Source organism: Pipistrellus hanaki (genome assembly GCF_964339955.1).
Source record: "Pipistrellus hanaki genome assembly, chromosome: X".
Lineage (NCBI taxonomy): Eukaryota > Metazoa > Chordata > Mammalia > Chiroptera > Vespertilionidae > Pipistrellus > Pipistrellus hanaki.
In genome coordinates, this window is record NC_140524.1 from 48,775,014 (window position 1) to 48,798,072 (window position 23,059).

At 39.7% G+C, this 23,059-nt stretch overlaps 2 protein-coding genes and 1 pseudogene across 4 annotated transcripts in view; 1 reads left to right on the forward strand and 2 right to left on the reverse strand.

The window, feature by feature from the left end:
• Window positions 1–23,059, forward strand: part of MORC4 (MORC family CW-type zinc finger 4) — a 737,287-nt gene that overhangs the window by 364,980 nt on the left and 349,248 nt on the right. The gene's annotated exons all lie outside the window — the stretch shown is intronic.
• The window catches only part of RNF128 (ring finger protein 128), a gene marked incomplete at its 5' end in the record, with an annotated part of 125,534 nt that overhangs the window by 54,093 nt on the left and 48,382 nt on the right, over window positions 1–23,059 (reverse strand). The gene's annotated exons all lie outside the window — the stretch shown is intronic.
• On the reverse strand, window positions 5,022–6,468 carry LOC311615431 (lysine--tRNA ligase-like; annotated as a pseudogene). The gene has a single exon. The product of its transcript is annotated as a lysine--tRNA ligase-like (transcript).

Below are 23,059 nucleotides of genomic sequence, written 5' to 3' on the forward strand. Positions count from 1 at the left end.
AGAAATCTTCCTCTACTTGGTGAAAGAAATAAACTTATATGTCCAGGAAGTGCAGTGAGTTCCAAACATGAGGAACCCAAAGAGGCCCATAACAAGACACATCATAATTAAAATGCCAAGGGTTAAAGACAAAAAGAGAATCTTAAAAGCATCAAAAGAAAAGCAGTTAGTTACCTACAAGGGAGAGTCCCTAAGACTGTCAGTTGATTTCTCAATAGAAACTTTGCAGGCCAGAAAGGAGTGGCAAGATATATTCAAAGAGATGAAAAGCTAAGACCTACAACCAAGATTACTCTACCTAGCTAAGATCTCATTTAGAATTGAAGGTCAGAGAAAGAGCTTCACAGACAAGGAAAAGCTAAAGGAGTTCATCATCACCAAACCAGTATTACATGAAATGTCAAAGGATATTGAAGAAGAAGAAGAAGAAGGAGGAGGAGGAGGAGGAGGAGGAGGAGGAGGAGGAGGAGGGGGAGGAGAAGGAGGAGGGAAGAAAGAAGAGGAGGAGATAAAATATGATTAATAAAATGACAACAAATACATATCTATCAACAATTAAATCTAAAAATCAAAATAAGCAAATAAATCTAATGAACAAAATAAAATAGTGAATCAAATAGAATCAGGGGCAAGGAAACAAGGAACAGGCTGATGAATCTCAGAGGAAAGCAGGGCGGGGGGGAGGGCACATGCTGATTAACCAAAGATCTTACCTCTGGATACAGACAGTAGACTGATGAAGTCCAGAGGCAGGTTGAGAACTGGGTAAAGTGGGGGGGGGGGGGGGTGTCAATGGGGGAAAAACAGGGACATCTATAATACTTCAAACAATAATGATTTTTTTTTTTAAAAAAAGGTCACAGATACATAATTTTTGGATGGCAGGTAATACTCAGGTAAACAATTCTTAGTATTATTAAAATATGGTTAGTCCTGCCTGGGCTATTCTAATTTCCAGTAGTGATATGTTTAGTATATTTTTAAGAACCCAATGGCTAGATCAGCATTTCTTTAATTCTTGATCTCAGGACCACTTTATACCAAAAAATTTTTGTTTATGTAGACTATTTCTTATTTTACTTTTTTTAAATTGAATTTGTTGCAGTAGCATTCTACCTAATAAAAGAGTAATATGCACATTAACCATCGCTCTGCTACACCAACAAGCCACACCCACCAGCCAATCAGAGCGATTATGCAAATAAACCCAACCAAGATGGCTACAGCCATAAAAAGCAGGAAGGAGGCTTGGGTTTCCCAGGCATAGGAGGAGGCCAAGCTTTCTGTCTGCCCTTGCCAGCCTAGGCCTCCACACAAGGCTACAAAGTTTCAATTATAGAAGGTAAACAAATCTAAACAGAAATGGTGACAGCCACAGAGTGAGCAGGAGACTTGGCTCTGCTCCAGGCTACAAAGTTTCAATTGTAGAAGATAAATAAATTCCAGATACCAGGGCCTCTGTTTGGGTCTCCAGGGGGTGTGGCTGGCCTGCAAACCACCACAGGCCCCTCGCCCAGGCTGTCCTATGCCTCAAGGGAATCCCCACCCTGATTTGGGACACCCTTCAGGGCAAACCAGCTGGCCCCCACCCATGCACCAGACTTCTATCCTATCTAATGAAAGAGTAATATGCAGATTGACCATCATTCCAACACACAATAGCTGCCCCCATGTGGTCAAAGATGGCAAAGATGGCTGCCCCCATGTGGACACAAGATGGCCACCACAAGATGGCCAGCAGGAGAGGGCAGTTGGGAGGCACCGGGCCTGAAGGTAGGGCAGTTAGGGGTGACCAGGCCAGCAGAGGAGAGAAGTTGGGGGCAAACAGGCTGTCAGAGGAGCAGTTGAGAATCAATCAGGCTGTCAGGGGAGTGGTTAGGGGGTGATCAGGCTAGCAGGCAGAAGTGGTTAGGTGCAATCAGTAAGGCAGGCAGGCAAGCAGTTGGGAGCCAGCAGTCCTGGATTGTGAGAGGGATGTCCGACTGCCTGTTTAGGCCCAGTGGGGTTGGGCCTAAATGGGTAGTCGAACATTCCTCGAGGGGTCCCAGATTGGAGAGGGTGCAGGCTGGGCTGAGGGACACCCCCTCAGCCCGTGCATAAATTTCATGCACTGGGCCTCTAGTTGGTTAATAAAATGATATAGGTTTCAGGTGTATCATTCTATAATACATCATCTGTATTGTGTGTTTACCATCCCAAGTCAAGTTTCCTTCCATCACCATTTATAATAGCTACCCTTTCCCTCGGGTAATCACCATACTGTTGTCTGTGTGTATGCATGTTTGTTCTCACCCCTCAACTCCCCCCTTAATCTTTTCAACATTTTCACCTAGCACCTGAATTCCCCCCCTTCTGAGAGCTGTCAATCTGTTCTCTGAGTTTGTTTCTATTTTGTTTGCTAGTTCATTTTATTCCATATATGAGTGAAGAAGTCACATGGTATCTTTCTTTCTCTTACTATAGGGGTGTCGAACTCAATCAGAGAAGGGGCCAAAATCTAAAATCCAGCCTAAATTGCGGGCCGAATGGTTTACTGAACAGTCATAAACTGACAATGTCATAAACTGACAGCGGAGTGCAGTGATGACAGCGCGGTGCGGGCCACATTGCAAGGCCTGGCGGGCTGGATTTGGCCCTCGGGCCTTGTGTTTGACACATGTGTCTTACTAGTTTATTTCACTTAGCATAATACTCTCCAGGTCTGTCCATGCTGTTGCATATGTAGATTACTTCTATTCATATTTACAATATTAGAAATTAACACAGTAATTTTAAAACTATTTCTTTATTCATTTAAAATAACAGTCACAAATACCTGTTATTATAATTAACATATTTTAAATAAAAAAATAATTATATTTCCCCCAAAATGGAATAAAAAGTGGCCCTGTCATTTGTACAAAGGTCTTTAGTGGCAGACTTAATAAAAAACAGCTGAATGTTATATCTGCTTCTGCATCAGATCTTTTGGGATCTGTATATTTGAATGAAATATATGAAGGAAATCTGTAATCACACAGATATGCAATTAGAAAAATGAAAATTTTAATAGTATTTTCAAATAATTTTCAATATTCTTCTTTGATACTACAATGAAACTTAACAATTGGTAGTTTCTTAAAGGTTAAGTGCAAGGTAGAATTTGAAACCATACCAATGAACTCTATACTTCCTTATATGAAAATACATTGATTTATCTTGTATAATTAATGGATCCTTTATCTATACATGATTTTGTAATATCTTGCATTGGTCAGTGGAAAGTACTGGTTTATTGAGTTAATCAGCTCTCACAAATGGTGACTCATTTCAAGATACACAATACCAAAAAAATCATGGTTGCTTTTTGATATTGTATAACCATTGATGACATCAGAATAGTCTAAGTATTAGGAAATTGTCAAGCTCATGTGATGGATAAAGTTTCTAAAGTTCTAATTTTGCTATACACTTAAATTTTATCATTAACAACAAATGCTGTAATTTTTTTCTTGACATAACAGACTCACTTATTCATTTTGGAGAAAAGGTCTTCTAAACATCCAAGTCTGGGCAACCACTGTCAGTCATTCTTTTAAGTTAAAAGGGAGTTGTTCGAAGTGGCTAGTTCAGCTCACAACTTAGTCATACAAGTGCTTCTCCTTCAACCAACCATCATATTTTGGTCTGCTGCAGAAGCATTTTATGCCTATTTCCCATTTCAGCACACAGAATATACAAAAATTTGTGTATGACAAGGTAGAACAAGTAACAGGATAATAAAATAAATGATTTTTATTCATTCATCAAGGACATTCTTAGGTAAAACTGACATTTTCTTTTTACTTTAAATGCATGGAAGTATAGTATACAATCTAGTTTGGTGCCTCTGTCTTAAATTGTGCTAAGGGGCCAGCAGTTTTTGCTGATCACTGCTTGTATACCCTCCATATAAATGTCAACACAGTGAAACATGGAAAATAATGTCTACATATTATTATGAAAATAGTTTTGACCTCATGGATCCCTGAAACATGATCTGGGACCACAAATCCCTGACCTCAGGGATTTGTGGTCCCAGATCATAATTTGAAAACTATTGGGCAGAATCAATGATCCCCAAACTTTAATATGCATGAGAATAACCCTGGAAACCTGCTAAAACACTGAACTCTCAGGTCCCCATTCCCTGATTCAGTATGTCTGGGGAATATATAGTTTAACAAGTTCTGTGGATTCTTTGGCTACACGTTATCTGTGGCCCATAGCTTTTTTAAAATTTAATTGTTTAGAGAAATGGTTTATTTAGTAACAAGGAGTAAAACAGGAATTGTTAATTCATTTTCTCTCTTCTGGTGAATGAATTGCAATAGTCAAATGGATAGCAATGTACAAGAATTTCATTGCAGTCCTTTCCTAGAAATGCAAAGATGCCTGAGTTATGTGACTTGCAGTTATTTTCTATACAGAAGTGTTAGCTGTTGTGCTTCCCAATGTATTGGCAGTTACTATATTTTCTTTCTTGTCTTCAGGTTTCATGGCATGAAATAGAAGTACTTCCTTAATGTTATTAGACTTGTCTATGAAAAACATGGTGACTTGGTTTATTCCAGGGTGGTGCAAAAGTGTTTATCTATGACATGGCAGCCTTGGCCTTTTCTTTGAATAGCTGCCACTTCCTCATGGAGTTATTCAGCTTGGTGTAGGTATTGCTATTTCCTTGTTCATGATAAAAATCTCAAGTGTTGCCGCGACGGTTTGGCTCAATGGATAGAGCGTCAGCTTGGGGACTGAAGGGCCCCTGGTTCGATTCTGGTCAAGGGCATGTACCTTGGTTGTGGGCATATCCCCAGTAGGGGGTGTGCAAGAGGCAGCTGATCGATGACTCTCTCTCATTGATGTTTCTAACTCTCTATCTCTCTCCCTTCCTCTCTGTACAAAAATCAATAAAATATATTTTATATTAAAAAAAATCTCAAGTGCTCAGTCAGACCCTCTTTAGAGCAGTGTCATTTGGCCAAAGAGCTCATATCTTCAAGTGATTATAGATCAATGTAGGATTGGTACATCACTTCCAGGAACTCCCCAACAAGTTTATCAAGGAGTCTGACTGGTACCAGGTGGAGGGCATTCAATAGCCTTTGCCACATAGATATCATCAACAATTTTGTGAGTGAGTTTTTTCAGTTTTGAAGAGGATGATTTCTGTCACCTTCACCCTCTAGGCTTTCTCAAGCTCTTCTAACATACTCAATTCTCCAGAAGGGTGGGCTGAAGTCAATCTCTCAGGCTTGGCCCTCAGGCCATCTGGATGGTAAGTGAGTTTGTAACTGCCTGTATTACTCTTCACTATTATCCCTGAACTAATCTTTTCTGTGATTTCCATGAAATAATGATAGTCTGCCTACCCATGTAGAACTCACAGGTGGTGAACTCAGAATTGTGAATCAAATCAATTTCTTAATTCAGGAACTAGCATTCAATTTGTAAACCTGGCCAATGCCACCAACCACCAGCATCTAATGGTAGAGTTCTGGAGCAATTTTCATATATGAATTCATGTCCAGCTCATTGTGGTAGGTGATAAAAGGCACAGCCACAGCTCCCCCCTGGGATGTTGTTCATTATGGGACTTTCAATCTTTAAGCATTCCAATTCATCCAAGAAACTTCTTTTTTAGAGCAGATGATAAATTTCTGCCTCACAGAGTCATTCAGGATTAAGCACAAGTGTCTCTGAAGATATCACGTTTCCTTGTCTTTGAGGCCAAAGTAAAGATGAGATAATATATGCAAGCAAAGATATGACAGTGTAATCTCTTAGGGAATGATGCTTAGCTCATCCTTCTTGGTTTTTCCTATGATTCCTCTGAATTCCAATTATGTTTCCCTGAAATAGTTTGTGTTATTAATACAAATAAATTCTTCTTCTGATTTATAATTTATTGAATTGGCCATGACTTGCAATTTGACCCCCTGTCCTTGAAGGCCATAGAAGGTGAGCTTTCCCCTAGAAGCTCCTTAGGCATGGATCCTACCTATCACCTTTAGGTAATGTCACTTAGGTGGTCCCCAGGCTCCAGGTGACTGTATTCTTAAATGAAGTGAGTAAGATGTCTACATGGAACTTGTATGGGTATGGGTCTTACCACTGAACTTTAGTTGGTGGACTGCTTGGTTACAGATCTTGTAGTATTTGTTTGGGTACGGGCTCCTCTCCTCGGTACCCATATTGTCAGTGGTGTGGTTGGTGGCAGCAGCATTGGCCTAGCTTAGTTGTTTCTGACTGAGCTCTTTATGCTTGGCCTCCTTCTCCATTACCTTCTTCTCAGCTTTCAGGCATCTCTTTAGCTAACTTTTATTAGAAAGTAGCTTGTCCTTGTGAAAGGCTGTGAAGGGAGCAAGTTGACCCATTCACAGCTCCCTCAAACCCCACAGGAGGTTGATGCAGGGACCCCTTAACAAGTCTTACAGAAGCTTGTGTCAACATGTTAGAACACCCTAGAACTAATGATTACCACCACTTTTTGCTCAGTTTTGGATTGCCACTGTCCATATTCACCTAAGGTGCCTGTACCACAGCTATCTCTCTGGAAGGCCAGATGTGAAAGGTAAGGCCCACATATTTAGAAATATTAGGCTGGATCAGTGGTTGGCAAACTGCAGCTCATGAGCCACATGCAGCTTTTTGGCCCCTTGAATGTGGCTCTTCCACAAAATACCACGTGCAGGCGCGCACATACAGTGCAATTGAAACTTCGTGGCCCATGTGCAGAAGTCGGTTTTTGGCTCTCAAAAGAAATTACAGTGATTGTACTGTTGATATTTGGCTCTGTTGACTAATGAGTTTGCTGACCACTGGACTGGAGTTTGATTATAGTTTGAGCTCCAATATAGTGGTCCAGTCACTCTGGCCAGATCAATATCAATCCTTTACCCTGCACAGAAAAACTGTCAATAGAATTATTTTATTTTTATTAGTAAGTACTTCACATTCAAAGATGGCATATCTTGACAGAACATGTCTGCCTACAGCAAGGACATGTCACATAAATACAGATAAAAAGTTGAACACTAATCCTACTCTGTAGACTTTGGGTTTAACGCAGTGCACACTGCCACAGTTCTGATCCCATTGAAATTACTATACTGCCAGAGCAGAACTACTAATGTTGGCAAAACCCCTCTCCAAATGGAGCTTGATTATACCTAAGTTTCTCATTTACATTTAGGAGCTAGAACAGATGCCATTTTAATCCCAAACTCAATTTAGAATACAATTATTTTTGTTCAATAGGAGACTAGTATTTTGGCCACTTATGAAGAGGGTTAGAGGTCATAAAAGAGAAGTCTTAAGGTAGTATGAACAGTTTGAGTGTCCATATAACTTTAAATTTGTGCTGATAATAAGGAAAGTAATAAGATAGGCTATTTCAAAGTCACAAAAAAATTGTAGTAGGAATGTTATTTAAATAACGAGAGGTCCAGTGTACAAAATTTGTGTACGGGGGAGAGGGGTCCCCTTAGCCCAGCCTGCACCCTCTCCAATCCCTTGGGGATGTCTGACAGCCTGTTTAGGACTGATCCCAGGGAGTAAGACATATCTCTCACAATCCTGGACCACTGTCTCCTAATCGCTCACCTGCCTGCCAGCCTGGTCAGGTTGCCCCCAACCGCCCCCTCCCAGCCAGCCTGGTTACGCCCAACTGCCCCCCTCTGCTGGCCTGGTCATCCCTCATGGCCCCCTTGCTAGTCTGGTCACCCCACGCAGCCTGCTTGTTCAGTCATTTGGTCATCCCTCACTACCTCCCCCCTACTGGCCTGGTCGCCACTCACGCCCTCCTGCCAGTCTGGTCACCCCACACAGCCTGCTTGTTGTCATTTGGTTGTCCCTCACTAAACCCCCTACCGGCCTGGTTGCCCCACACAGCCTGCTTGCTAAAGTTTTCTATTGTCATAGTTTTTGTTTGAAGGTTAGCAAGATTTCTAGGAATCAAAGTCAACATTTGCTGTTGCTATTTATTAATATTTTCTGAAATTCAACATTTGTTGTTGCTATTTATTAATATTTTCTGGAGGAATGCAATAGACCCTGAAAATATGAGCTCCCTAGAGGAAAAATACCACATCATTGTTTATCCTGGGCTACTTACTCCCTGCTCACTCAGCTTCTTCTTAGTCTATTGTTGAAACTTTCCATTGTGTTCTTTATTGTGGTTATGTCATCCTTTATTTCCTCTTGATTTTCACACATGTTGAATTTGTCTTCCAACCTTTTCAGTGTCCTTATGACCATTGCTCTGAATTCTTTCACTGACAATTGCTTACCCCATTTTATTTATTTCCTTTTCTGGTGATTCCTCTTTTTCTTTTGAATGTCTCCCCATTTTTGCTGTTCCTTTGTGATTGTTTCTACATATTAGATCAAACTGCTATGACACCCAGATTTTTTGAGTTTGTCTTATATAGTAGATGTTTTGTGGGACCCAGTGGTGCAATCTCTCAGGTCTTCTGGGCTGGGTAATTTATGGATGCCCCCTACTTGAGTTATTTGGGTTCTCTTGGTGTAGTTGGATCTTGAGTATTATTGTCCCATTCATGGATGGAGTCTCCTCTCAAGGTGTCTGGTTATGTGGCTCGCTCTCTACCATGTTGACCAAACAGCACAAAATACAACTCAACAACACATGACACAAAGGGAACAAAAGAGGAATGTACTCACGACACCAATAACCCCAATATAAGTGACCACCAGAGAAAAGAGAATTAGCGGAGATAAAAGAGAGCAAAAATGATATCAAGGAAAGAAAAAATGGTAAGAGAGAAAAGAAAAAGAAGAAAAAGGAAGATAAAGAAAAATAAATATATATATGGAAAGAACACACCACAGAACAAACAGATAAACTAAAAAATGAAAACAACAAACACCCAGAAAAGAGGGTGGGGGCAGAATCTGTAGAGGCTGAGTGTATATACAGAAAATAAGGTTAAGGAATTGAATGAATATGGGGAGGACCTCAGAGGAGATAGAAAGAGGATGAGTGGATAAGAAGAAAAGAAAGAGAAGGAAAAAAATAAGATGAAATAAAAATAACATTAAAAAACAAAATGAAAAAAAATAAAGAACAAACAAAAAAAGAAAAGAAAGGGGAAAAAATTTAAATAAAAGATAAATAAAATAAAAATAGAAAAGTGAAGTGTCATTCATTTCAGCCAAGTTTTAATGCCCCATATGATCTGGTTTAAATTCCTTCTTCTGAACTGTCTGCCACTTCTCAGTTTCCTATTATGTAGTCAGCACCCTGTTGAAGTTCCAAGCAATCCATGGCTCCTCTGTTTGTGTCTATCTCCATTACCTTGACTGCCAGTAGGCCAGACCAATCTGCCCACTTAACTTGTCTGCCCACTGTCAATCTTAATCTCTCAAGCAGCTGTTTATGATAGGACTACAGTTAGGGAGGTTGCTGTAATTGCTTTCTGGCCTCTCTTCAATCCAGTCCCTGAAGGCTCTTAGGAGCTATTCATATTTTTGTGACCTTTGTTCCACTCAGGGTACAGTCTGGGTGTGGCTGTATTGGTTGTCTGGAGACTGCTAGGAGGGGCTAACTCTGCTGAAGAAAATGGATGCTTAGGTCCAAAGTGTCAGGAATGTCCCATTGCCGGACTCCTGGTCACCTCTCCCTAACCTGCTCTTCTCCACAGTCTCTCCCTAGACTCCACAAGTCCTCACCTTCACCTGCACCTCAGCCGCAGATGATTGTTTGTATTTGAAAGGTCCTATGAACGGGGTTTAGCAAATAAAAGCAAAGACCCAAAAGAGGGGAAACAACTGTGTCACTTTGAATTTCTTTCCCCCTGGAACCATGCAGCTTGGCTATTTCCTTCAGGCTGCCCCTCTGGGCTCAGCCTCTCATGGCTGTGGACTTAGATCTAGAATTCCCTGCTGCCAGCAATCTTGTGGACTTCCTTTCCACATTCAATTGTTATTCCTGTCCTCAGGGGACTTGGACTTGGTGATGTGCAGCTTCCTACTGACCCCCTGGGCTTGGAGGTCTCAAAACTCTTTCCAGCCCAGATCCCCAATCCTACTATTCTTCAGGCATCATCTGCCTTTCCTGACTGTGAATTGTCTCACCAGCTGTGTCGACTTCACCAATTCTGGGTGAATGATATTCAATTTAGATGCCCTTCTATCTGCTCTGGGATAAGGTTTGGGACATGTCTGCCTATTCAGCCACCATTTTACAGTTGACTCTTAAACAACAGGGAAGGGGAGTTAAGAGTTCTGAACCCATACAGTTGAAAATTAATATATAAATTTTGCCTCTCCCCAAACTTAACTATACTTGTCCCTTGGTATCTGCTGGGTATTGATTTTAGGACATCCCTTATATAAAATGGGTATGCGCAAGTCCCTTATGTAAAATAACATAGAACATATAGTTATAAATAAAATAAAATAAAATAAAATAACATATAATCAACCCTCACCCTTTACAGACTCCTAATACAGATCTAAAATATTGTTTTCTATTATGGTTGAGGTGCAACCCAGGGACGTGGAGAGTCAACTGTATATTTATTTATTTATTTAATTTTTAAAAATTGTTTAAAATATTACATGAGTCTTCTTTTTCCCCCATTGACCTCCCCCTGACCAGTCCCACCACTCAACACATGCCTTTACCCCCCTACTGTCTGTTTCCATTGGTTATATTCATATGCATGCATAAAAGTCCTTTGGTTGATCTATTACCCCCTCATCCCTCACCTTCCCTCATAGGTTGGACAGTCGGTTCAATGCTTCTATGTCTCTGGTTCTATTTCTGTTCATCAGTTTATGTTGTTTATGATGTTCCATAAATGAGTGAGATCAGGTGACATTTATCTTTCTCTGACTGGCTTATTTCACTTAGCATAATGCTCTCTAGTTCCATCCATGCTGTTGCAAATGGTAATAATTCCTTCTTTTTTACAGCAGCATAGTATTCCATTGTGTAGATTTACCACAGTTTCCTAACCCACTCATCTGCTGATGGGCATTTAGGCTGTTTCCAAATCTTAGCTATGTGAATTGTGCTGCTATGAACATAGGGGTGCATATATCCTTTCTGATTTGTGTTTCTGTTTTCTTGGGATATATTATTATTCCTAAAAGTGGGATTACTGGGTCAAGTGGAAATTTCATTTATAATTTCTTTAGGAAACTCCATACTGTTTTCCACAGTGGCTACATCAGTCTGCATTCCCACCAGCAGTACAAGAGGGTTCCTTTTCCTCCACATCCTCACCAGCACTTGTCATTTGTTGATTATAGCCATTCTGACAGGTGTGAGATGGTTCCTGATTTTTGTTTTAATTGTATATTTATTGAAAAAAAAATTCATGTATAAGTGGAGGACCTTCGCAGTCCAAATCTATGTTCCTTCAAGGGTCAACTATAATAAACTATATTTCATGGGCCTATCATTTTTAAAATAATTCTTTATTGTTGAAAGAATTATATATGTCCCCTTTCCCCCACATTGACTCCCTCCAGCCCACTCCCATTGTATGTGTCCATGAGTTATGCATACAAGGCCTTTGGTTGATTACCTCCCACCTACCCACCCTTTCACACCTTCCCTCTGAGATTTCATGCTCTGTTCCATGCTTCCATTCATCAGTTTATTGTGTTCATTAGATTCCACATAGAGTGAGATCATGTGATGCTTGTCTTTCTTTGACTGACTTATTTCACTTAGCATGATACTCTCCAGGTCGCTCCATGCTGTCTCAAAGAGTAAGAGATTCTTCTTTTTACTGCTGCATAATATTCCATGGTATAAGTGTGCCACAGCATTTTTATCCACTCATCTACTGATGGGCACATGGGCTGTTTCCAGATCTTACCTATTGTAATATATATATATATATATATATATATATATATATATATATATATATATATATATTTTATTATTGATTTTTACACAGAGAGGAATTGAGAGGATAGAGAGTTAGAAACGTCGATGAGAGAGATACATTGACCAGCTGCCTCTTGCACACCCCCACTGGGGATGTGCCCGCAACCAAGGTACGTGCCCTTGACTGGAATCGAACCCGGGACCTTTCAGTCTGCAGGCCGACACTCTAACCACTGAGCCAAACCGGTTTCGGCTAGATCTTACCTATTGTAAATTGTGCTGCTATGAACAGAGAGGTGCATACATTCATTCTGATAGGTGCCTCAGGTTTCTTAGGATATATTCCTAGGAGTGGGATCACTGGGTCAAATGGCAGCTCCATATTTATTTTTTTCAAGAAATTCCATAATGGTTGCACCAGTCTGCATTCCCATAAACAGTGTACTATGGTTCCCTTTTCTCCACATCTTCACCAGCACTTGTCATTTGTTGATGGTAGCCATTCTGACAGGTGTGAGATGGTACCAAAAACCATTTTGATTTGCATATCTTGGATGATTCATGATTTTGAGCATCTTAATAGGGATTGCATTGAATCTGTAGATTGTAGTATGGACATTTTAATGATGTTGATTCTACCCATCCGTGAATACAGTAAATTATTCCACTTGTTTAGATCTTCTTCTATCTCTTTTTTCAAAGTTCTGTAGTTTTCTGAGTACAGGTCTTTTGCATCCTTGGTTAAGTTTATTCCTAAGTATCTTAATTTTTTTGTTGCAATGGTAAATGAGATTATTTATTTAGTTTCTCTTTCTGATAATTCATTATTGGTGTGTAAGAAAGCCATTGATTTTTGGTGTTGATTTTGTATCCTGCTACAATGCCAAATTAATTTATTAAATGAAATCTAGTAGTTTTTATGGGGTCTTTAGGGTTTTCTATGTACAATATCATGCCATCTGTTAATAATGACAGTTTTACTTCCTCCCTTTCAATTTGAATACTTTTTATTTCTTCTTCTTGTCCAATTGCTATGGCTAGAACTTCCAGTACTATCCTATAAAATAAGAGAGGAATATGCTAATTATCCATTAAGCATTGAGGTGTAACAACCAACCATGTAAGGACCAGATCATGGATATGCGGGAGGGTGGGGCAGCGAACTACAAGCAGGCAGCGAAAAGCTACAGGAGGGGGCAAGGTAGCAAGCTATGAGGGGAGGAGGGGGAGAGGGTCAGGGGGAACTACAGAAGGGTGGGGCAGGAGGTGGAGAGCTACAGGAGGGCAGCGGAGAGCTACTGGCATATGAATTTGTGTTCAGGGCTACTAGTGTTGAATAAGAGTGGTGAAAGCAGACATTTCTGTCTTGTTCCTGTTTTTAGGGGAAATGCTTTTAGTTTTTGCCATGAGCCTATCACTATTAACAATAACCACAACAGGAACACTAATTGGTTGTTGTTTGGAATTAAAGACAATTTCCTATAGTAATGTTGCTAAATAGTGTTTTGGTTCCTAAATGAGTCCACAGATTAGTGCATGTGAAATGCTTTGAAGGCTAAAAACTGCAAAATATATGGAAATTATTATTTAACTGATATTTGTAACAAAGCTTTTCAGGAAATAATATCACTGAAATACCTAAAACAAACAAAAGCATTTAAAATTTATATGAAATATTGGCACTTAAAATACATATTTAATCAAGAGGATCACATTATTTATGTTTGTTTGTTTTTATCAGAGAGGAAGGGAGAGAGATAGAGAGCTTGAAACGTCGATGAGAGAGAAACATCGACCAGCTGCCTTCTGCACACACCCTACCGGGGATGGGTATGCAACCAATGTACATGCCCTTGACTGGAATCGAACCTGGGACCTTTCAGTCCATAGACTGACACTCTACCACTGAGCCACACTGGTTTTGGCTATTTCTAAGTTTTTGTGGAGATTGTGAGAGTGAGTTATGGACACATTCAAGGTCCTTAGGTACTGAGAGCACTAATTTGTTATAATGCTTAATTTCATTTTAAAATAAGTTGAATAACATAAAAAGAAGTTCAAATACTTTGAAAAGGAAGATGGGGCTCCAAGAAGATGTGTGTGTGTGTATTTGTTTGTATATGTAAAATTATATAAAGTAGAATTAATGTTATCAAAGGAAGAGAAGGGGGATAGAAAAGTAGGTCATGAAATGTGTCCCATGAAGAAAAGTAGAGTACAGAAGCTACCCTTGAATTAGACAATTCATTGTGCAAACCACCAACTGGTGGAGTTCTTTATAGCATAATATCATTTCAAGGGAAATGCTAATTTGCAAAACAAGTACACTTGAAATCTATACAATTTTATTAACCAATGTTACCCCTATAATTGAATAAAAATTTAAAAAGTATCTCAATTTTAATGTATCCAATGCAATTTTGATTGAGCTTATATGTTCTGCATATCATTAATAAAGTATAAAATAAGAACACCATGATTCCTTTCTGCCCTTATTCTAAAAATTCATCCTTTCTTATAGAATAACAAAAACTGTTGTCATCAGATGAACCCAGTATGTCATGGGTTCAACTGCCAATATATTGGTTTCTTCATTGTAAGATGTTAAACTTTGCACTAATCTTAAAAGTATTGAAAATAATAGATATTGAAGGGGGCTAGTGAGAAGAAAACTAATGTAAAAGAAAAATAAATACTGAGAAAGGTGAGAGGTGTGTGTGTGTGTGTGTGTGTGTGTGTGTATGTGAGTATGTGTGTAAGGGGGAAAGAAAAAATATATAAATAGTGATACAAAGAGAAAAGAAATATTACATATTAAAATAGAAAAAGTCAGTTCTTCAGTGTTCGAGGTTCATTTTACATATTAAGAAACTAGTGTTAACAAGAAAGAGCCACCCTAACAATTATATGTGTTAGATATATTCAAAAGGCCAAACCAATTTTAAAAATTTTTCATAGTAGTCTGTAAATCATTTCTATAATCAAATACTAGAGGCCTGACACACAAAATCATGTGAGGGTACGGTCCCTAGGCCTGGCCTGCAATAAGGGCCATCTTCCCTGGCTGCTGGCAGCCAGCCCTGCCCCCCGCTGCCACCCACCCCCAGTTCCCCGTTCACCATTGGGCAATTGGAGCCTGATGGTGGGAGGGTATAGGAGGGAGGGAGAGGGACCAAGATGTGGTCAGTGTGCCATTAGGGTCAATTTGCATATTACCTTTTTATTATATAGGATGCTTTGTTGTTATAGTCACATTATTAATGCTTTCTATAAGATTTATTAACACTATAGGAGTATTTTTTTAAATAACTGTGTTTTTTTTTTCCTAATTACAAGTATAAATGTTATTCATTATAAAAAGTTCAGAAAATACAAAAAAAAAAATAATCAGGGGAAAACAATCATCCATAATTCTGCCAACCAGAAATAATCAAGGGTAACACTTTGGTGTATTTTCTTTTTAAAAGTTAAGACTTTTTAGTTGCATGCAGCATTTAACTAAGCTACTTTAACATGTTATCTGAAATGATTGTGATTAATATCTTGAGAAAAACATATACATATCAACAAGTGAGTTCTAGTACCATTGTCCAAAGACAGAACAGGAAATGAATTAATAACAAAGAGCCTTTGTGCTCTGCTTTGCCCAAAGGGCTTCAAAGTGGGTGTTAACAGCAAAATGTGGCAACTCTGAACTTGCTTAGTAAGCACATTAAAAGTGCACATACTCTATGGTTAGAAAGAATTCCCTGGAATATGTAGCTGAGAATTGCGATAGTTAACTAGCTTCAGTGCAGTTAAGGAAACTTTCTGTGGGCGACTAGGCTCCTACCACATGCTGCAAGACATCATTCCCTCAGGAGGCAAAGTTGAGAATTGTGCTGCTTCAAAAATTCTTCATCTTGGTGTGTGTGGTAGTCTTCTGGGATTCTGATACTATTCTATTTCATTTTTTTAATGAATCTTTATTGTTCAGATTATTACAATTTTTCCTCTTTTTCACCCTCCTTAGCTCCCCTCCACCTGGTTCCCACCTCACCCTCTGCCCTTACCCTCCAAAATGTCCTCATCCATAGGTGTACGATTTTAGTTAATTCTCTTCCCGCACCCACCACTCCCCTTTCACACCAAGAATTATATCAGTCCACTCCCTTTCTATGCCCCTGATTCTATTATATTCATCAGTTAATACTGTTCATCAGATTTTTTATTTCCTTGGTTTTAGATTCATTTGTTGATAGATATGTATTTGTTGTTCATAATTTTTATCTTTACTTTTTTCTTCTTCCTCCTCTTTTTTTTAAATTTAATATATTATTTTATTAAATTATTATTTTTGTACATATACCCTTGCGCCCCCCCCCGCCCCCCGTACCTGCCCTCCATCCCCAGAGTTTTGTGTCCATTGGTTGTACTTATATGCATGTATACAAGTCCTTCGGTTGATCTCTTATCTCCTCCATATCTCCCCAACCTCCCTGCTGTAATTTGACAGTCTGCTTGTTGCTTTACTGTCTCTATATCTATCTTTTGGTTCTTCAGTTTATAATGTTCTTTATCATCCATAAATAAGTGAGGTCATGTGGTGTCTCTCTTTCATTGACTGGCTTGTTTCACTCAGCATGATGTTCTCCAATTCCATCCAGGTTGCTGCAAACGATGAGAATTTTTTCTTTTTTATGGCAGCATAATATTCCATTGTGTAAATGTACCATAGTTTTTGAATCCAATCATCTGCTGATGGGCACTTAGGCTGTTTCCAAATCCTAGCTATTGTAAATTGTGCTGCTATGAACATAGGGGTGCATATATCCTTTCTGATTGATGTTTCTTTCTTCCTCTTCTTAAAGAATACCTTTCAGCATTTCATATAATACTGGTTTGGTGGTGATGAACTCCTTTAGCTTTTTCTTATCTGTAAAGCTCTTTATCTGACCTTCAATTCTGAATGATAGCTTTTCTGGGTTGAGAAATCTTGGCTGTAGGTTCTTGCTATTCATCCCTTTGAATATTTCTTGCCATTCCTGTCTGGCCTACACATTTTCTGTTGAGAAATCAGCTGACAATCATATGGGTGCTCCCTTGTAGGTAACTGTTTTTCTCTTGCTGCTTTTAATATACTCTGTCTTTTGCTCTTGGCATTTAAATTATGATGTGTTTTGGTGTGGTCCTCTTTGGATTCCTTTTGTTTGGGGTTCTGTGTGCTTCCTGGACTTGTAAGTCTATTTCTTTCACCAGGTGGGGGAAGTTTTTGGTCACTATTTCTTCAAATAGGTTTTCAATATGTTGCTCTCTCTCTTCTTCTGGTGTTCCCATAATTCTGATGTTGGTAGTTGTCCCAGAGGTTCCTTACACTATCTTAATATTTTTCGATTCTTTTTTCCTTTTGCTTTTCCAATTGAGTATTTTTTGCTTCTTTGTATTCCAAATCTTTGACTTGATTCTTGCTATCCTCTAGTCTGCCTTTAGGTCTCTGTATAATATTTTTTTATATTAGTCAGTGTATGCTTAATTTCTAGTTGATCCTTTTTCATATCCTCGAGGGCCCTGATAAATTTATCGGCTTTTTCTAGGAAATTTTTGAAAATCCTATAACTGTGGTTTTGAATTCTATATCCAGTTGCTTTCCTCCATTTCCTTCATTTGTGACCTGCCACTTTGTCTCCTCATTTTAGCTGCTTCCCTGATTTTATGAAGTGGCTTTGTGTGCTAGGTGTTCTATAGGGCCCAGTGTCTCAGCCTCCCCGGTTACCTGAGGTGGACACTCTTGGTGTGCGTCTTTATGGGCTGTGTGTGCTATCTTGTTGTAGTTAAGCCTAGATTGTTTTTAGTATCACTGAAGTTGACCTCCAGGCCAATTGGCTTTGAGGACCAGCTGTGCCTATGCTGGGAGAACTTCTGTGCTCAACTTGGATGGGGTAGAGTCTCAGAGCTGTGCAGAAAGACTTGGTTTCCCGTCAGTCCCACCCTAAAAGGCCCCTGTGTCTCGGTGTCCCATGGAAATGGCTGCATGCACCTCTGAGAGAAGGCTGCCCTTGAGTTTCTCCCGCTGCCAGACCAGTTTTCCCTGAATGAGTCTGGGTACCCAAAGTCTCACCTGGAACTGGAGTTTAGTGCAGTCAGGAGGTTTTGTTTCCCCCCTGAACGAGTTGCACGCTTGCTGCCCGCCCTCTCCATGTGCTGTGTCTCCACACCTCTGCCTTCCGGAGCTCCCCTGAGTCTCAATGTGCTTTTTCCTGACATTCCAGTTTCACCCTGTATGAGACTGGGTTCCCCGAATCACTACCAGAACTGGAGTTCAGTGCAGAGGGGAGCCTTGGTCTCCCTCCCGTTTGAGTAAGCCAGCCACGTATTCAGCCACCCGCCCTTTCCGCACTTTTGGGTCTCTGCACCTCTGTCCTCCACAGCTCCTCTGAGTATCAGTGTCCTCCCTTTCTCTTTCCTTCTAGTTGTAGAATTTCCACTCAACCAGCTTTCCAATGGTTCTGGACGATGTCTGCTCTGTCTTCCAGTTGCAGTTTTGAAATTGTTGTGCGAGGCAGCAGTATAGGTGTTTACCTATGCCACCATCTTGGTTTCTCCGTGTTCTATTTCTTGATTGAGATGCTGGCTACACAGGTGTGTTCACTTTGTGAAAATTCACTGAGCTATGCACTAATGATTTCTTTACTTTGCTGGTATGTATTGTATTTATGCTTCAAGTAAGTTTACATATACAAAAAAGTATTTACATATACAAAAAATGGCTAAGCAATACCAGTGGTACCCTATCAAGTACCCTTTGGGGAAAACCCCAACAATAGTTTACAGTTCAGTGACCATCATGAAAAAGAAAAGCCATTTTAGTCAATGAGGTGCTACTTAACCAAGCAAAAGAGAAACTGGGTGCAAACCTCATTTGTAAACTGTAGGAATTTCATAGGAGAAAATGAACTAAAGTACAGTGTTAATCAAAACTTTCAAAAGACTGAGCCCACAATAGGCAATGCATGTGAATTAGACCACATCAAATTTATGGCTAGTAAATATGTTTTTATGTAAAACTCTGTGGTGCATGTTTTTGTTTTAAATGTTCTAATTCACACCACTACCTGTCAACATTCCTGTGCTCCCTGTTACTTTTTGGAAGAGATATTCAACCTGTCCCTACTCAAAGACTACCACTTTCAACTTATAAGAGAACGCTCTTTCTATTTTTAATTACATGGAGAAATGGTTACAATAACAAGCAGGATATAAAACTGTATTTATAGTATATAATTCTTTAAATAATATGTTTGCAGAACAAAAGAAGAAAATGACAACAAAAACACTTCTAAATGCTAAAATGGTTAATCTATGCATTTTAAATTATACCTATTTTCTTAATACTACATTAATACTCATGAAATAAATAATCGTTAAGATAAAAGTAGGACACATAACTATACCTAGATATGGAAAAGGACACAGGAAGAAATATTAATGGTATTACCTCTGTGGAATTATGCATCGTTTTTATTTTTAAACTTGTTTTGTATTTTCTAAGTTTACTACAAGAAGCATGATTAATTTTATAATAGAAAATAACTTAGAAAATGTCTTTGGTACTTTCCTATATTTCCTCTATAAGCCTGGGAACAGAGATTAAATATAGTATCCTATACAATATAACAGATATTTTACAGGGACTGGGTGGGGGGAATAAAAGATTTTTTATATGCTTAGAAAAACAATTTGCTCACCAAACTATGTATTTAAGGTTTTTATGTAATAGAATTCCATATTATTCAACATGTTCAATGGAAGCATTTTAATTGGATACATAAATTGAATGCTGGTGTAAATCCAAATGTTAAAACTTCCAAAATAAAATGGGAAAAGTTCAATATAAAAACTCATTGCCATCATTTCTTTGTTACCCAGGTCATTTGCCATTTGAAATGCATAAACTGGCCCATGATAGTGATCGCCATAAAAATTAGGAAACGAGCATTCTTGAAATATTTATATATTCTTATTTCTCCTACTTTACATTAATTATTTTGGATATTCAGGCAAGAAGCACAGTACCTAGCATACAATATGCACTTGATAAATGCTTAATGAATTTAATTTCAATCCCTTCCATTAGATACTTTTCTAATGACTCTTATGACCCTCTGGCATTCTTGGGTATTGAAGTTAACTCCACCCACATTACTAGAGCACTTACAATACAAATATTTCTGTGGGAAATATAAAAATAAAATATTAAAATGATTATGATCTAGTAGAATATGATATTGACATATATAAACAAAATGCAGAAATTACAATACTATAAGAGATGGAGTACTAAGGGAGAAAAGAAAATAGATTATTTTGGTTTTGATGTGGGCTGTGGTGGGAAGAGGAAAAGAAGGAATTGAGAAATACTTCAAAGATAAGGAGGCATTTGTGTTGGATTTTGAAGAGTAAGTTTTGACCAGCAGAGCTGGGAAGAAAAGAACATATAGGCAAAAGCAGAAATACAGGCAAAAGAATGACAATGGAAAGAAGAGATAACACGCAGGGATCAACATGAGAGAAGAGGTATATAAAACTTTAAAAGAAGGTTGGGACTACATTAAGTTTCTTTTGGGAAATGTAGTCCAAAATTTCTAAGTAATGAGCTTTTAAGCAATGGCATATATGTGATGAAAAGTGTGGTCCAGTGGCAATGTAGAAGAATTGGAGAAAAGTAACCACTGAAGGCAGGGAGACCAATTAAATTAGGAGACTAAGTATTTGTTCCCATGAGAAGACATAGGAACTGAAAGCACAACAGTATCAGTTGCAAAAGAGAAGGGAACATATGTTAAAAGATTTAAAGTGATAGAATCAACTGGTATGGCACTTATTTATTGGAGGGGGAATGTTGGGCCTAGTTCTGAATGCAATGAAGAAGAGGTGTTAAATGAATGAGTTAATCTACACTGAATGGACATATTATTATGATCTCTGAATGCATAATAATCTGGCCACTCAGTGTGTGTGTGTGTGTGTGTGTGTGTGTGTGTGTGTGTGTATAAAAATATTAGAGGCCCGGTGCATGAATTCATGCATGGGTGGGGGTCTAGCCAGCCTGGCCAGGGGGAGGGGATATGGGCAGTTGGCTGGCCTGCCGGCTGGTCAAACTCCTGGTCGAGGGGACAATTTGCATATTACCCTTTTATTATATAGGATATACACTGAGTGATCAGATTATTATGTGTTCAGAGATCATAAAAGGCTAAGTGACTGACCATACATCCATCTGACTGTCCGACTGGTGGTACATATGCCACTCACTGGCAATTTAAAAATAAACATTGACTCATACATGTACGATACTATAAAGCTCTCACTGGTGCCAATTGCACATGTGTTTTAATTTTATAATACTACTAGAGGCCTGGTGCACCAGTGGGGTCCCTCGGCCTGGCCTGTGTCCTCTCGCAATCCGGGACCCCTCAGGAAATGTCAGATAGCCAGCTTCAGCCTGATCCCCACAGCCCTGATCCAGATAGGAGGGAGCCTGATCCTGTGTATTGAACATCTGTACCCCCAGTGAGTGTCATAGCAACTGGTTGACAGGTCATTCAGTCGCTTGGTCACTTAGGCTTTTATGTATATAGACTAGAGGCCCAGCGCATGAATTTATGCATGGGTGGGGTCTTGCCGGCCCATTGGGGCAGGGCCTGTTGGAAGGAGATGGCGGGAGGTTGGCTAGCCAGCCTACCTGAATCAGGGCCCCTGATCGGGGCCTGGCTAGCTGGGGAAAGGGGCTACAGGTGATTAGCTGGTGGGCCCCGCCTCTGATTGGGTTTGGAAGGCTGACTGGGGGCAGGGTTGGCCATGGGGAGGGGCAGTGGGCAGTGGGTTGGGTGGAGGGGTGGAGGGGTTCCAATTGGAGGCCAGCAGCCTAGGGAAGGGGCCATGGTGGTTGGCCAGCCAGCCCCACCCTCTTTTAGGGTAGGAGGGTGATCAGGGGTGGGGCTGGCCAAAAGGGGCTGTGGGCTGATCAGGATTGTGGGGGCCCATCAGAGGTGTGGGTTGGGGTGGGGAGGTGTGATCAGGGCAGTTGGGTTGAGGGTAGGGGCTGTGGGCCTATTGTGGTGAGGTGGGCTGATGGGGGTGCTGCTGGCAGGGGTGGTGGGGAGGGTGAAGATGTTTGGCCAGCAGGCCCGGCTCTTATTTTATTTATTTATTTATTTATTTATTTATTTATTTATTTATTTATTTGGCAAGCCCAGCTCTTAATCAGGATGGGAGGGTCCAATCAGGGGCAGGCTGGCAGGGAGGAGGGGCCACGAGGTTGCCCGCTGGCCCCACCCCTTGATCGGGCTGGTTTGCTGGCCACAGTGGACATTATAGCGACTGGTCGTTAGGTTTTTATGGCCAAGAGGTGCTCCAGGGACCTTCTGGTGACCAGTCGTTTGGTCATTTTGGTCTTGATGCCTCTTGTTCTTTTATTTATTATGATATTATATATACTATTTTGACATGTAATTTTTTGCAGTAACACAATTACTGCACGAATCTTTCTTCTAAATAATTTCATTTCAATGTGCACGAATCCGTGTACCGGGTCACTAGTAAAGTAATAAAATGAAACAAATGTGAGGCATTAAAAGCCAGAGACTGCTTGGGAGAGGATTTCAAAGGAGCAATCAATAGTATCAATATAATATTGCAGAGATATCAAAAAGGATGTATCTGGAAACAGATTTAGGAATGGTACTTTACTTTGGTAAATTATCACACTCAATCCCCTCTCATCCTCTTTTGAACCTCTCACTCCACTAATAAAGGTTCTTTTCAAAGTCAACATCCTAGTTAAAAAAACAAAAACAAAAACAAAAAAAACACCAGAAAACTAAATATCAAGTGGTTGAGAAGGGTTTGGGTAGTGATGAATCAGAAAAAAATACTATCTCAAAGTATTTGTGAATAGAAAAAAGATAGGTAGAAGATAGAAGGAAAAGCAGTTATTTAAGAAAACAATGACAAATAAAGGTGGGTCAAAAGGAATTCTTGTAAGGAATTCAGTCTACTCACCCTATTTCTAGAGTTAAATTTAGACCCTTGCTGGTTTGCCCAGTGGTTAGAGTGTCAACCACAGAGTGAAGGGTCAGGGTTCGCTTCCTGTCAAGGGCACATACCTCTGCTGCAGGCTCCCCGCCCCACACCAAT